General features: G+C 33.8%; 1 protein-coding gene across 6 annotated transcripts in view; it reads right to left on the bottom strand.

Annotated features, from left to right (window-relative positions):
* Positions 1 to 18,168, bottom strand: part of LOC106869499 (small conductance calcium-activated potassium channel protein 2) — a 111,897-nt gene that overhangs the window by 73,368 nt on the left and 20,361 nt on the right. Inside the window, exon 1 of one of the 6 annotated variants that reach the window (XM_052966196.1) lies at positions 12,798 to 12,817. The exons of the other annotated variants lie outside the window; for them this stretch is intronic. The gene's annotated coding sequence lies outside the window, so the exon portion shown is untranslated. Of the gene's footprint in view, positions 1 to 12,797; positions 12,818 to 18,168 lie in introns of those variants that run through there. 6 annotated transcript variants of the gene reach the window in all.

The raw sequence follows: 18,168 nt of genomic DNA on the forward strand, positions 1-18,168 counted from the left end.
CATCGTCGAGAACGATGGAACATTCAACTAAAGTTAATATGCATGTGTTATGTGTTCAATAAAACGACATTAAAATAGCAAGTATTCAACGGAGATACAAGAAAATATTCGAATCAAATGTTCTGCAGATGCACAGTTTGCCATGACATATTAACATAAAAAGATTAATAAGCTACGTGTTTATATTAATTTATTTAAGAGATTATATAAAATATGGTCCAGTGAGTTGCGATTTATGGCAAACGAATAAAATCCAATATCTATCTATTTCTATCAATCTGTCTCATCCCCCTTTCTGTCTTTGTCAGTGTGTATATATTTATACGCATACACAGATACACACGTACACACACAGCATAAATGAGACATTATATATGTATATGCGTATGTTTGTGTATAATATCTCAATAAACAAAGTCTTGTAGATTTAATAATATACAGTTGTCATCGTACAGAAAATAAAAGTATGAACACATACGTACATATAAACATACACATATATATGCCCTCTCATACACATACACTTCTATATAATATATATGCACAGATGTATACATACATACATACATACATACATACATACATACACACATACATATATACATACATGCATAATACCTTGTTGATGTTGAAATTCCAATGGATCTAGGTTAGAAACCGGCTCTTCCTTTATTGGCAAGAAATTTTGAAATAAAACTGAATAATGACATACATACATACATACATACATACATACATACATACGTACATACATATATCTTTTTATGCATATACAAAAAAAAATTAAATGGGTATATACTCTCATGCACATGCAGACAAACGCACAGATAGATATAAGTGGTTATCTAAAATTCCAATACATTCTCTCCACTTCCATACCCCATCTGTCTTTCTACATAAGTATACGTATTTCTCAATATATCTCCTAATATATTCACATTATGATAACTATATACCTGTCTTTCTACATAAGTATACGTATTTCTCAATATATCTCCTAATATATTCACATTATGATAACTATATACCTGGATGAAGTAAAGTCATGATAACAATAATAATGCAGTTTAATACACTTCAACACGCAAATGTTAAAATATAAAACAATTTTACCACAAAACCTTATGTATCTGACAGCTGGAATATTTTTTATCAGTGAGGGAAAGTGACTTGGTCTCTGCACGAATTTTGCTGTTCTTCGTCACTAATGGCTAAGAAAGGACTTGTTTTAAAAATATTCGAACTACACTCCCTTTTTATTTATTAGAAGCTTATTTTACGGATTGAGCAAAGTAAACGTACATTAGGTGATGTATCAGGAAAGGACTTTCATGATTGCTGCCCATATCTGACATATTCGAGCTTCTTCACTCATACATTATTCGCCGATGAATAGGAATAGTCCCTGAATGTGATATGCCGTCCATTTTTTTATCAACATCGCGGAACAGGCCAAGGTGCATATATTAATAGACTTTATATATAGGCTATATCAATTTACTCGTTGACGAGGGTACGACAGATGTTAGAAACTTATGCATTTGATGTAGAAGGAATATTCTTTATTTATATTATCGAATATTGTGTATATAATTGATTACGAACTATGAGTATGTGTGTGTGTGCGCGAGCGTGTCTGTATGGTGTAGTATGCTTATGCGAGGGAGTATGTATATATATACACACACATACATATATATATAGAGAGAGAGAGAAAGAGAGATAGGTGCATTCATACATACATACATACATACATACACCTGGGAGAGACTTGATTGTTGGGTATTGGTACAAGAAGCTAACATTCTACCGACCATATCTTATCAATCTGTACCAGCAAGCTTTCATTGAGAACAGTAGCATACTACACTGGTTAGCTCTGGTAGAGACAAAATTGATCCCGAAATGCAGAACCACATGGCAAAAAACTATCAGCCAATTGCATGCTAGAACTTGATGTATAATACCAATCTTGAGAAATTAGGCTTCTCAAAACCAGAAAGGAGAACGCTAATTCGCAGACTACAGATCCACTCCATCACTGTAACCGTAAAAATCTGTAAAATTATCGAGAAGTTTGTCACTTAAATATATCTTAGCATGTTTAGATAAGTAACTATATGCATGGGAATACATACATAAAACATACGAATCTGCACATACATGCGTACATACATACATACATACATACATACATATATACACACATACATACATACATGCATACATACATACATATATACACACATACATACATACATACATACATACATACATACATACATACATACATACATACATACATACCCTGTTGTTGATGTTGAAATTCCAATGAAGGAACCTTGGATCTAGGTTAGAAACCAGTTCTTTCTCTATAGGCAAGAAAACTTGAAATAAACTGAATAATTACATATATACATGCATACAATTTATTTTTTGCATATGGGATTAGCCATAGTTACATTTTTTGCCTTATATATTGCAGAACGTTTGTGTTGGGAGTATGGCACTAACTCCCTTGTCCTTTGTTCATATTAAATAACTTTCACGGTGATAGAGTGGTTAAATATTTATCTGTTAGGGCTAGAAATTTTAGAGTAAATGTTAAAATGAAAAATGGGTGTGTGCCAGATGATACTCCAGCGTCAATTTACATATTTTCCATCATGCCTGCCTAATTGAAAGAATAAAATGAATTGATACGTGAACATATACGAAGCAGAATTCTCTTCAACCAAATCGATACTGAATGTTTTTTTTTAACTGAAGCCCTCTCAAATCTCATTCTCACTCAAATCACACACCTGCCGTCTTAAGTAAGAAATAAACTATTTGATAATGTAGTTCTAGATATAATCCCAGAAAGAATGGAAGGTTACAGCTGCAATGCTTTGGTCATAGTTCTCCTCAATCTCTGCTGACGTGGAGAATAATGACAAATACTGTTTAATAAATCTGAATTCAAGCAATATTCCCAACATGAAAAATGATGTAATACGTAAACCAACAAAATTAATTGAGGTTCACTGCACATACAGAATCATAAACACTTGTCTCTTACAAAGAGTTGTAACGCAGTGCGGATCATATTTGAAGAAGTTACCTTTCTCAAGCCGAATCTTGCCAATAAATGACATCTGTATTGCATAAAACAAATTTAAACATTAAGTTGTTTCAATCGTACTTCCACTTTGCGTCTCTACATTTTTTACCAATTTCCAATTTAATTTTTCTGTATCTTTCACTATTCCTCTTAGGTTTTGAATCGTTTATCAATATTCCATTATTAATCTCCTGCTTTCAAATATATTATTTAAATGCAATAAGTAGATGCCCTTTGAAAATTTTTGATGAAGCATGCAAAACCGAAAGTCACTTCACATACGTTCTGGTCTTAAGTAATTAGTTATTTGGATTATTTCAAGATTTGATTTGTTTTCAAGAAATGTAGAACTAGAAGTAAAGATGTTTTTTTTTTTTATAACGGATCTTATGGTATTCTTGTTTCACTCTATACCCGTGTTGACTACTCTAATGTGTTCATGTAAACACCTTTTATGTATCACAGGTATACATATGTGTGTGTGTGTGTGTTTTGTGTGTGTGTGTGTGTGTGTGTGTGTGTGTGTGTGTGTGTGTGTGTGTGTGTGTGTGTAAACTATAATCGTACGCGTCTACATTTTGAATTCGATGGGACTATAGTTTTCTCACTGAATAAACATTTTATCGTTTATATCTTTTGAATAAGCATTATCTATGCTTACAGCATTGAACACTAACCTCAGCATACATATCCAGGTAATTAATGTAGAACGTGATCAGGTTGTAGAATTTCTACTTCAAGAGTCTAAACAATGAATATATTTTGACTTTTTTATTTTCTTAGTCGATGTTTTTCATATCTAATAGTTATTTCAGAATAAAAGTCTTTTCTTTGAATCTGAATTGAATGATGTTCATAATAACCAGTTACATGATGAAATTTATTCGGTCATTCACAAAATACTTCTGCAAAAGAATAACCTGAGATTTTTATGTGGTTATATGATATTAGTTACTATGTCCCAATGCCTTTAAACGTCACCTGTACAAAAAATAACAATAAAGTTAAAGTTATCATCTATGTCACTGACTGGGAAAAAGTAAGGAAAAGTAAACATTAGTTCAATGACTAAAATTATATCTGTTAAGTAAGAGAAACAACCCTGAACATCTTTCGACCTTATTAGATCTCCTTACAAAAAGTATAAGTACTGCGAAAATTAGTGTGAATCACTATATTAAAGTAAATAATATATGTGTGCAGGAATGAAAAGAATATTATAATTACAACATATAATATGCAGAGGCATTCTTTTTTCAAATACTCTGCAAGATATGGGTACACAAGATATATATAGTTTCTAGCAGGCAAAATGACTGCATAAAACTTCCCTATATGCTTGACTATAAACAAGAAATCTAAAGAAATCCGCAACAAAGTTCTTCCAAATAATTGTTCTACAGTCACACCATTACTGCTTAATAATAGTTTATTAGCGAATTGCACTGAATGGCATCAGATATTTTGTTGTAAATCATTTCCATTAATGAGTATTGAGTGATGCCATTTATTAAAAATAATGCGTAAGTTATTTAGGAGGATTACAAAGGGCGCACTACAAGTTAAAACAAATTAGCTTTCTGAGCAAATAATTAAATGCTTTGTGAATAAGCACTTAGAAAATTTATATGAATTTATATATTTTATTATTAAATACATCAAATAATGTGTATTTATATAAATTATACATAAATTATCCAATATGTCTATGCAAAAATATGTGTAAATACACAAATTTATATTTAATGCACAAATATTTATAAAGCTTTTGAAAATTTCTCAGACGGCTAATGTGTGCGTATGTGTGTGTGTGTGTGTGTGCGTGTGTGTGTGTGTGTGTGTGTATGTGTGTGTGTGTGTGTGTGTGTGTGTGTGTGTGTGCATGCGAGTGTGTGTGTGGGTGTGGTCCTGGAGTATTTTACATTACGTTACAGTAGTTGTATTTGGATGCGAGTGATGCTTTAAATTGTAAAGAATATTGAAGTAGTAGTTTCAGATTGATTTCTTCTCTGAAAACCGAATATGAAAGAAGGCATGAATTTTTGCATGCATTTGTACCACTAACTGTTATAATTTTTATAAAGATATGACTGATACAGAGTCTCAATCTGTTATGGTTCTGTATTTATGAATTCTTTTCATGTCTGCGAAAAACTATTACAAGTAATTCTCTAATTGCAATTTCCGTCCATCAATTATATCAAATTCTTATCCCAAGAATATGCAGTATTGCCTCATACAATAGTTAGAGAATATATAAAAAGTCTATGAATATAGATGCATAAATTGGGCTAGTGGAGGTAATTGAGAACAAATTTCGTTTCAGTGTATATTTTCAACCCATTAAGTTTGAGTCGAAATATCGCAAGTGCTAAGCTTAATTACCCTTGCTCCGAAATCAATGAAACAAGAACCAGTAAAATTAAGCGACTATACTTCTTTCCAGCACAAACCTGGCTTTATGCCTAACTATAGAACACGTATGCATTATTTTGTGATATAGAGTACAGAATTTCCTCTAAGAACTAGAGGAAAAATATGTGACTTTTTACACAATGTTCATTGGATAATTAATTTCCTTTAAATCTCTATTATCATTTTTCTCATTTCTGCTTCATAAATCTAAATTGTTTTGCCTGAGGTAGAATCAGAGAAATGTAACGCGAAAATGTGTAACGCATGCACACATAGGTATGTAAACATTTACACATATTGGTCAGTGAATATTATTTTACTGAAGAGATAATCTGCCACCAGTCTTGACACGTAGCCATTTAGTTGGCACATGGCCATTTCTTTCTTGTATTACGATCTTACAATCCACTTACCGCTCACTTTGAAAGAACTGCCGTAGGAAATCCACTTTGTGTTTACCAGGTCTGGTAAGAATAGCTATCAAAATCCCACAAATTACACCCTTCTATTTTGAAAAGAGTCAGGCGATTTAAATAGCGAACTCTTAGGAATATCGATTTAGTAATGACTGGAATGCGTTTGAACCTAGATCTAAGTTATATATTGGTAGAATCAACAAAAGAGTTCTCCGTCCAGCAAGCGATAAATATAATTTAATAAATCCAGGCTTTAAATGTGAGCTACTATAACTTTAACGCTTTGATATTACAATAATCGGAAGAGCATCTATAGAGTGCTGTTTAATTTTTCAGCAAACCATCAGCCATATTCAATTTGAGTTTAAGGTGTTGCAAGATAGTACATGACACGTTAATACAAGCTCGCATGATTCCCATATCCAGCCTAGCACAAAACTTCTAGTAGGTGGCATTTGAATCCTATGTTTATTAAATGATATACATACAGACTTATATGTGTGTGTATGTGTGTGTGTGTGCGTGTGAACTATTATTAAGTAAGAATGTAGAGAGAGATATAATACATATAAATTAATTTTTAATTAACTAACCTTGCCTACAATCGTTTCAATTTATACTCAATACAAATTACAAAATATATAAAATAAGATAACTTTGCATTTTTAAGGTTTTGAGAGAAATATCTTCAGGGCCAAAGGGGCATTACGGAATTTACATATGAATCAGTTGAGGTACTATAACAGATTCACACATATAGTTCTGTCGCAAAACTGCAAGATAATATGAAGCCATTGTTAAGGAGTGTAATAAGTTTCTTTGTCACCATAATCCGTGTTTCAGTTATAAAAAGCATTTATAAAATTAGATCAATGTGACTTCTAAGGTCAGCCAAGTGTAACGATGATTTATAAATCTTAGTTTGCCTTAAATTGACTTTTACCTGCTGTAAGGAAATATTAATTAATTGACTATTGTGCGTTTGAATATAGGATAAACGTATATTTCTAACAATCGCCGTTAATCGGCGGGCTGGCGACTCAGAACTTGCTGGTTGGTGTCTGTCTTTGGATTTTGAGTGTCCCGTTAAAATATGCGATATATGATTAGTACTCGCAGGAGAGGAAAAGCATATTAATCATTACTAGTGATATAGCAAATGTCACAGAAACAGCTGAAAGGAATCTATCTGTGAAATGTTGAGCGGGTGTAGCGAATATCTCATATGATGTGCTGAAGTAGTACCGACTGACATTGTGCTTTACTGCAAACAACATCTTGTCAGACAGGAACATCATCACTTACGAGTCTTTGAAAGTGGTTGATTCCAAGTGTTTAGGATACCCGTCTCTAATAGCCTTTCCACAGATCCCATGCATGTAGCAGTTGCGACAACGTGTAGATATTTCTAGACGATGAGCAGGTCTGGTTGTCACGTTTAAGACACGCATTTCCCTCACTTGTCAGTTTGATTGAGCTGCAGTTGTGTATGAAGCGTACGCTGAAAATAGAAATTTGACATAACGAATGAAATTGTGCTAGACGTTTACATCCCCATATCAACCAATCCAGCCTTGCATTCTATAGAGCTTTTATGGTGGTTATGAGCAGCAATATGTTGAGAATGTTTTACGGGACGATGACGATGCACACAGGATTTTTCGGCGGATCTACTGGTGTGCTATTGTGCTGTATTTCCAAAGATATTTGGTGTCGTAATCTACCAGGAGTAGTTTCCGGTTTGGAAACGCAAATGAATGTCATGTACTGTTTGAGGCACCAAATACGAATGACTACATTAGTGGTTACCTTAGCAAATTTCATGAAACGCAGCAGGAATTAGTAAACATGTTTATTTGGAAAGATGGGGCATGTAGAGCATGCAGAGGTGAGTGAACGTGTATTCGAACAGACAGTATCCGCTGTATACTAATGAAATATGCAGCATTTTTCTTCGTGTATATCTGTATACTAATTGAATGTGCAGTGTTTCTCTTTATATTTTCTGTTGGCTTTTTATATTCTATTCTATTAAAGTAACCTATATAATTTATACGGAATGTTTAATAGTGATTTGCATATTTTTATGCCCTAGAGTTTGGTTAATGAATTTGTCTGCAGATCTTTTCTGCATTTCCCAACACTTGATTATTATAGACGGTTTTCTTTCCAATCTTCATTTTCTAGCTATTTTTATTTCTAAATTTTTATTCTTGAGTAATGTATCCATAGTTGAGTGGATTCATACTTCAGCCAGGTAACATATGCTTTCGGGATTGCTCTTGACACCATTCTGTTCATAAGACTTGATCTTCCCTGTTTATGTGTATTGATATATCCCATAGTAAGATTACATTAACATTCCCTAGATCTTTTGTAGTTTATCTTTCTGCCGCCTCTTTCTTGTCACATTTTCATAATACTTGCTTAAAATGAAGTTTATGTTCCAACTGACATGCAGGGACATGGTGAGGAATTGTGTCTTCTGAATTTCCACATATTATGCTGGTCCTTAATCTACTCTGCTTCGCTTATATCCATATCAGTTGAACATTGTGGTTGTAATTCGGTTACAGAAGTTTATCAACGCCGAACCAGATTAGTACTTAGATGAGTGACCACCTGGGAAACCTAGGTGCTGTGCACACTACATCAGGTGCAGTATGGCCAATTAGTTAAAAAGGTTTGCTTTGAAATCTAGGTTTCGTTTCCGCTTCATTATAACTTCAGCAAGTATCATTTTTTGTGGCTCCAGGTTGACCCATTCGATGTTAATAAAATTGGTTCCAAAGAAACTATAGAAGTCCATGTCACACGTACCACGTAATTCCATTTGATAATTATACTATAAGTACATGTGTTTCTAGAATAGTTAACTGTTTACACGCTAATATAATGAGCCTTGTTGTTCAGTTGATCGCAAAACTGTACACTCATGTTCGGAAATTATGATCGAGATTCATCCTATCTATGTTACTGTACTATATACCATTGGTGAAGACAGTGAAATGCTACAATCGTCAACACGCCGGACAAAAGGCTCAGCGGTATTTCGTCCATCTTTACGTTCTGGGTTCAAAATCCGACGAGGTCGATTTTGCCTTTCATTCATTTGGGGTTGATGAAATAAGCACCAGTTGAATACTGCGGTCGATATAATCGACTAGTCCCTTGACCCCAAATTTTGGGTCTTGTGTCTATCGTAAAAAGGCTTATACATTATTGGTGGTTTCTTGTAGAAAGGATTTGATCTTCTCTTATTCAGTCAAACTTATGCCCTCTGCACTTCATTTACTTTTTTATTGGTCAATAAGGAACGTTTGTAGCTCTCATTTTAGCTTCATAATACAAAACATCGACTTAGCTATTTTTCTATTCTTTTTTTTTAATTTTTTTTTATCCTTTTACAATTTGTATCCTACTTCATTTCTCTTCAGAACTATCTATTATTTGAACCTTTGTTTTGTATTTGTTAGTTTTCTTGAAGGTAAAAGACATTGTTTCTTTTTGTTATTTTCATTTTGCTGTTATATCTATTACTTTTTCATTTTTATTACCAATATTTTTATGATTCAAGCGTGAATATTTTATATATTTTACGCATTCATGGTAAATATATTTTATAACATTTTTTGCGGTATTCCTGATAAATATAATCTTTGCGTGTCAGATTTGGTCTGCCATATTCTAAATGCAGTTGTTATTTTGCTTGATTTTTCATGTCTAACCCAGTTAATTTATTTAGCGCCCATTTGAGAATATAATTATAACATATTTCTGAGATAGCTAAAGTATTAATGCCTATTACCGTGATTTCTTACATTTAGCTCTGTTTTAAGTATTATTATAAAGCGTCTATAATAATCGTTCCTGATATTTGCTTTTATGTGTACATAATGTTGTCTGTCTGATTCATTAATTTCACAGTATCTCAAAGTCTGTATTTAGTGTAATTGCTTATTCCCAATATTCATATTTTCTTCAAGTTTTTCATATATTCTGCTAATTATTTTTTTACTGGAGGTTTTGCCATCATCACCACCAGCAGCAGTTGCATCATCATTATCATCATCATCATCATCATCATCATCATCATCATCATCATCATCATCATCATCATTATCATCATCATCGTCATCTTCATCATTATCACCTTTTCTTAATATTGCTTCTTCTTCTTCTTCTTCTTCTTCTTCTTATTATTATTATTATTATTATTATTATTATTATTATTATTATTATTATTATTATCATTATTTTTTTCTCAGTGTATGCCATCAAAGTGACACTGGGATAAAATATGCGAAGCTCAATATACCCATCATAACTACCCGTCTGATAAGAGTACACCAGGCACATGCATCACAACCATATGTGCGCGACACGGTGATCTCATATCAAGATAAACAGCGCATGATCTCGCAGGTGGGGCCCAGTTAGAATTTTCGTCAGGTCGAGTAGCTCAAAAGGTCCCTGAATAAGGTTTGCTTAAGGATGTTGAGCAAAACACCCATGTTTCCAAAGGTGAATTATTCAAACCCCAAAGATTTCCTCTCAACACATGGCTATGACGCTCCCCCCATTACTTCTGCTGATGATCAGAGATGCACATATCGTCAGCCACCAAGGGACATGTTCAACTGGTTATGGTCAAACAACTGACAAGCAAATCTGAGGTATTGAGCAGAATATTTGCTGTAGCCCATCTTTTATACCAAGACAAAGCAATGTACATAATAACTATTATTATTATCATTGTTCAGTAGTTTTATTTTTATAACGTGCTTTCATTTCACTACCGAGCGCAGCTCTGTGCGCCTTGGGTATGTGCTGTGGTTTGCTGTGGTGCTCTTATGGTTACTGTATTGAAAGGGTTTTGCGTAGGATGTGTGCAGTGCCCAGTAGTGCAATTTTCTGTATGTTATATATATTTGTAAGTCCTGGTGTTTTTGTTATGTATTTGTCTGAATATTTTTTTATTATACCTAAGGCACCTACTATAATAGGAATTGTTTCTGTTTTTAGATTCCACATTCGAGTTACCTCTATTTCCAGGTCTTTGTATTTTGAAAGTTTTTCCATTTCTTTTAGAGAAACGTTGTCATCTGCTGGTATTGATACATCAATTAGAAAGCATTTTTTTTCTTCATGATCTTTGACAACTATATCTGGTCTATTTTCCTTAATTTCTCTATCTGTGTGTATTGGTATATCCCAGAGTATGGTTGTTTTCTCGTTTTCTGTGACCTTTTCTGGCGTGTGTTTATACCATCTTTTTTCTATTATTATTATTATTATTATTATTATTATTATTATTATTATTATTATTAATGATAATAATAATAAGTTCCTAATTCTCACCTTAGGTGTTTTTTTCTTTTTAAAGTTTTCTCGGTTATTAATATTTCTATTGACATTATTATTATTATTAGAATATCAAATCAGGGAAATCTAGAAACAAACATCCTCGGTACTATATTTAATATTGGATAGAAAATCCCGTTTGAAGTTTTAGATATCGGGCTGGTCCTCTAATCCAATTACTTATTTAAGACCAAAACCAAGCCAGTGATTTCAGTGCAGTGTAAATATCTATCGCATTGAATTCGTCTGAAATGTTGTGTCATTTTCTTATTCATGTCGACTTGAGCTGTTGCTAGTGAACTTTGTAAACCTTTTATCGATCTGCTTATCATGATAAACATTAAAATTAAGTAATAAGGATAGTTTTCCTGTCGTTGGGAGTGCACCCTTATTTGTGAGTCTAATCATAATATATGAATGCGACGCAAATCGTCGTTGTTGTTGATTACTTCTTGTTCAGTCTGCATCGAACAGATATTTGATAAAAAAAAATATTCGAACAATGATTATTCCATTTGCTATTTCAAAGTTTGTGTATCTAAGACAATGTTATTCAGTATATCACTTTTAAGGTGGCAGGTATGATTTGAAGAATTTTGGCAGCTATTTCTAGCAGATCAAAACCTAAAATGATTCTGTGATAGTATACCTCCCTCTGTCAAATTACCTTAAAGTTACCCCAACTCTCCAAGATACATAAGCAAATGTTTAACTTAACATTACAGAAAATATAATTTTAATTGTTCAATATTCCCATATTTATTACGGACAGATTTAAGTCGATGACAATATATGTCATTGCTCTGAAACTCCAAAAAACACATGGCAGTTATACAAAATCCTGTTTCTCTTGATAGCAGCTCTCTTCAATTCATCTTGGTGGGGCCATCTTATATTTACCGACCATAAAGAAGGTTTGTCAACTGTGTATTTTATGTTAAGGTGAGTTCAACGTAATCCTCAGCCAGTATTAGCGCGGCAGTGTGTTATGAAACTGAATTGATAGATTACAATTACAAGTGATCCGATGAGCCTCTGCAGAGTTTCTGTCAACTCAATTTCACTTATAAGTATACAGTGGACCTGAAGACGCGATAAAAGACACTTTCCCAAGATGCCACATCGTGAAAACGGACCCAGGTGTCGTATTTCTGCAGCGAACTTAATAAACATTATTAAGTCAACTTAATACTACATGCACGGTGGAACTCAAATGGTGGCTAAGTGCTAATACTTCTTAGAACGTTATAAAAGCAGAGAAACACCAGCCACAAGTCTGCAATTCCAGAATTAGGCGAGTAATGTTTGTACCAACTAATCGAAGTGCGTTCTTATTAAGAGAGGAAAAGTATTACCCTTGGAAAAGTATTACCCTTGGAAAAGTACTACCCTTGGAAAAGTACTGCCCTTGGAAAAGGTTACTCAATCATAAGATGTAATGTCTAATACTTTTATCGTATAATTGGGGAAAGAAGAGACAAATATTCCAAGCTACCTACCAGCAGGTTTTCAATTTACATACTTCCAAATGGATGATGCTTTATGTTCCACCATTTCTCATCGCCTCAAGAATCGATTATAGTGAATGAAATGCGCAGAGAAGTGCAGCCTCTTTTCATATAGAACAGTTTTCTTTTCGGCGAAACAACATCGGCTGGAAGGACCAGAATGTGAATACTCAGGTCTTACCTCGGAGTATTTTCCTAGATACATTATTACCAGAAGCATTCAGCATACATACATACATTACATACATACATTACATACATACATTACATACATACATACATACATACATACACATATTCACACACACATATATGCATACATACATACATACAAACATACATACATCCATACATACATACATACATACATACAAACTGATACACAGACTGGTAGGTAGCTAGTTCGATTGATAGAACGACCGACAGACAACTAGACAGACAGAGAGATAGATAGATAGATAGATAGATAGATAGATAGACAGACAGACAGACAGACAGACAGACAGACAGACAGACAGACAGACAGACAGACAGATAGACAGACAGACAGAAGGATGGATAAATAGATAGATAATTATGGTTAGAATTAATTAACAAAATTAAGTCGAGTCCCTAAATTTAATGGCAGACACTGAACACCCGATAAAAAACTTGCAACATATGGCAACCTATTTCAAATGAAATTATGGTAAACAAAAACAATTAATACGCATGTGTGATTATGTGTGTGTATGCAGCGCAGAAAGTGTTAAACTCTACATCAGGTATTGAATACTATTTTTTTGCTTTCGCCTAGAAGCTCTAATGATTATATACTGTAATATATAAAAGTTTTAACCCAGTTCTGTTTCGCTAGGCGGCATTTATCCTATCCTCCATAAGAACTAAAATTTTAATCTTTGGTTTGATAGGAAATAGACATACGTACATACATACTTATAAATATGTGTGTGTGTTTGTGTGTGTGTGTGTTTGTGTATGTGTGTGTGTGTGTGTGTGTGTGTGTGTGTGTGTGTGTGTATGTGTGTGTGTGTACTGTTTTATTAACTTTTGCTTAAAATATAAAACAAACTATACACCTCACGAAATGTGACGTGCAAACTTACAGTTACACAACATTTGAGTAAATATTAACTTATTTAATTCAAGATAGGATAAAGATTACGTAGTATAGGAATCTAGGAAAGATATCCTTATCTTCAATTTTATTATAATATTTTTCCAGAGTAACGTAAATATGGTATCATTCTTGTACTAATTAGAAACGATTAATTACGACAACCCATTCGCAAGTGAAAAATACTTAAGTTGGTGTTAAACGGAAGAAGAATTCGACACTGATTTTATTTCATACTTACTGTATAGTAATTTCTAATTAGGTTCTTAATAAGCAAATCCATATACATACGCACAAAATACATATATAAACACAGAGACAAGCGAGCGCGCGAGCGCACACACAAACACACACACACACACACACACATACAGAGGTACAATTGCAAACGCATGCGCGAATAAGGATACACACCATCGAAAGACATGGTGCACTAAACAGAACAGAAGGAGACACGTGGAATGGAGAGTTGCTGAAGAGATCGCGGGATGTATAACGAGAGATTTCAGAGAAAGGACACTAAAAAAAAACAATAATAAAGCAGAAGTGAAGACCAAATATATAGTGCCTATGCTTATTTGGCAAAAATTAAAAAAATGACCGTCCCGAAATACAATATTCTTAATACTCTCTAGCATTAAATGCTGTAAACAACTTATCTGCCAGTTATTTATTCTGTAAACAGTTTCATTTTCAAACGTCAATCAATCTACATTTGTGTACATACACTGAGTGATTTTTCTATCTCTAGTCCTGTATGGTGAATAAGGTCATAATGAAATCAAAACATGCTATAAAGTTTTTTTTTTTTATTACTGGAAAAAATATAAATATTAAACTCGGACTAGTATTGGTTTTCCACCAACACATGAATATTCTCAATTAAGTTTTTCGATAATCTCTGCATTCAATATGTTAACAGAATTATTCTTTATATTTTGTTTTGCATGTAGAAACCGTTTCTGATTTACTTATTCGTGCAGAAAGTGTTTCTAATGGCTTTTTTTTTACTGTAGTTGAGTAACTGAATAATAGCTATTTTGATTAAATCGTTACAATGATATTGCTAAATATTTTTACCTCTGAAAACCTCAAATAATTAATAGATATCTTGAATGGGAAGTGAGAAGTGCACTAATGATACGAAACAATAGACTTCGCGTGAATATATTTTTGTGAATGCAAGAGAATCTAGCCAATCTTAGATAATTGTACGTAATTATGCATATTTATGTTTGTGTGTGTCTATGTGTGTACGTGCTTGTGTATGCATTAGGATGTCTGGAAAAATGCTTAGCTGCATTTCGTCCATCATTACGCTCTGAGTTCAAATTCCACTAAGGTCAGCATTGCCTATCATCCTTTGTACGATGATAAAACAAGGTACCAGTTGAGCAATGGGGTCGCTGTAATCGACTTATCCACTCCCTTGAAATTGCTGACCTTATATCAAAATTTGAAACCACTACCCTACAGAGCTATCATCATAATCATCATCATCATCATCACTAAAACCATCATCATCATCATCATCATCATCATCATCATTATTATTATTATTATTTCCTTTTTATCGCAGGTTTTGTGGGAACTCATTGAGTTTTTCATGCGTAGTGGGTTTACTACCAACATCCTATGGTACCATGCAATCCGTTCTTTTCAACTAGCTAATATTTTCCTGATTATCCTGGGCGTGCCAAGGAGACAAACCCTTTATATTCCTCTTGATGCCTTCTGATACTGTCCCCATATTCTTCTTCTTCTTCTTCTTATTATTATTATTATTATTATTATTATTATTATTATTATTATTGTTGTTGTTGTTGTTGTTGTTGTTGTTGTTGTTGTTATTATTATTATTATCATTACTATTATTATTATTGTTCAGTAGTTTTATTTTTATAACGTGCTTTCACTTCACTACCAAGCGCAGCTCTGTGTGCCTTGGGTATGTGCTGTGGTTTGCTGTGATGCTCTTATGGTTACTGTATTGAAAGTGTTTTGCGTAGGATGTGTGCAGTGCCCAGTAGTGCAATTTTCTGTATGTTATATATATTTGTAAGTCCTGGTGTTTTTGTTATGTATTTGTCTGAATATTTTTTATTATACCTAAGGCACCTACTATGATAGGAATTGTTTCTGTTTTTAGATTCCACATTCGAGTTACCTCTATTTCCAGGTCTTTGTATTTTGAAAGTTTTTCCATTTCTTTTAGGGAAACGTTGTCATCTGCTGGTATTGATACATCAATTAGAAAGCATTTTTTTCTTCATGATCTTTGACAGCTATATCTGGTCTATTTTCCTTAATTTCTCTATCTGTATGTATTGGCAAATCCCAGAGTATGGTTGCTTTCTCGTTTTCTGTGACCTTTTCTGGTGTGTGTTTATACCATCTTTTTTCTGTTGTTATTCCATAGTGTTGGCATAGCTTCCAGTGTATATAGGTCCCAGCTCTGTCGTGTCTGTGAATATATTCCTTCTTAGCCAGGACTGGGCAGCCAGAAATAATATGATTTATTGTTTCTTGTCCATCTCCACATATTTTACAGTTACTTGTTATGTTTCTTTTCATTATATGTTTTTGATCATTTCTGGTGGGGAGGTTTTGGTCTTGTGCAACAATTAAAAATCCTTCAGTCTCTGCTTTGAGTCCTGAGCTTCTCAACCATTGCTGCGATTTTTCTCTGTATATTTCTTTTGCATTTAGTTTAGCCCAGTATTTACCATGTAGGGACTTTTCTTGCCATCGTTTTATCATGGTCCGTTGCTGTTCTAGTTTTAGTTTGGATTTCATTTGTTTTATAGCTTTTGTTGTTTCTTTTTCTTCGTCTTCGTATTTGTTAGGTAGTATGATTTCTTGTTTGTATTTGTCAGTTTCCTTAAATACTGAAAACAGTTTTTTGTTTTGCTCGTGTTTTGTGGCTATTTGTCTTAGTTTTCCTTGCTTCTGGAGTAGGTATTTTTGCAGTCCTATGATGGTTATTTTATAATAGTTTTCCAACTGTATAAGACCCCTGCCACCTTCTGTGCGTTGTACAGAAGGTTTACATAGTTCGTTTAGTGTCCAGTTAAGGATGTTGTAGCTGTAGCTTATAACTGGGACAGCTAAAGTGTTGATACCCATTATCTTGTTTTTAGCATTGAGCTCTGTTTTTAGTATTGATCTAACTCGTCTATAGTACTCTTTCTTTATTTTTTCTTTCATTTGTGTATGTTGTATCCTATCTAGTTCATTGACTCCTAAATACTTGTATGGTTGGCTTTCGTCTAGTTCTCTTATTTCGTTGGCTTTATCTAGTGTTATATTGCTACTTTTAACTAATTTTCCTCTTTTCAGGGTTGCTTTGGCACATTTTTCTAATTCGAATTTCATATCTATTTCCTTGGTAAAGCCGTGTACTGTCTGTAGTAGTGTTTCTAGCTCTTTGTCATTTTTAGCCTATAATTTTAGGTCATCCATATATAGAAGGTGGCTGACTGTTTTCCCATAGCATTTGTAACCGCATCCAGTTCTATTTAGCAATTCTGTTAAAGGTGTGAGTGCCAGGCAGAACAGGAGTGGAGAGAGCGTGTCTCCCTGAAATATTCCTCTTCTAATGCGGATGGCTTTCGTTTTCACAAGTCCTTCTTTTGTTTGGAGCTGTAGCACTGTCTGCCATTTCTTCATGGAGTGCCTTATGTATTTTATAATAATTAGTGCCACCTTGTTTATAGCTAGTGTGTCGAGAATCCACGTGTGGGGAACACTGTCGAAGGCCTTTTGGTAGTCCACCCAGGCCATACTGAGGCCTTTCTTCTTTCTGCGGCTGTCTTCAGTTATGGCTTTATTGATCAATAATTGATCGTTACAGCCGTATGAGCCCTTGCAGCATCCCTTCTGTTCTTCTGGAAACAGGTTGTTATTTTCCAGGTGCTTACACAATCTCTGCGATATTATTGCAGTAAAGGCTTTGTAGATCGTAGGGAGACAGGTTATAGGTCTGTAGTTTTGTGGTTTCTCTGTTTCCGTGGATTTGGGAATTAAGATGGTTTTCTCTTTCGTGACCCATTTAGGCATTGTCTCTGGCTCTGCTAGTATGTTGTTAAAGTTTTCTGCCAGCTTTTTATTCATTCTTGTCATGTGTTTTAACCAGAAGCTGGGGATCTTGTCGTGCTCTGGTGCCTTCCAGTTGCTTAGTCTTTGCAGTGTCTGGGTGACCTCTTCAGTTGTTATAGGTGTCCAGATTTGCTCAGGTGCTAAGTT

The sequence above is a fragment of the Octopus bimaculoides genome, chromosome 3 (assembly GCF_046866305.1).
Source record: "Octopus bimaculoides isolate indiv1 chromosome 3, ASM4686630v1, whole genome shotgun sequence".
Lineage (NCBI taxonomy): Eukaryota > Metazoa > Mollusca > Cephalopoda > Octopoda > Octopodidae > Octopus > Octopus bimaculoides.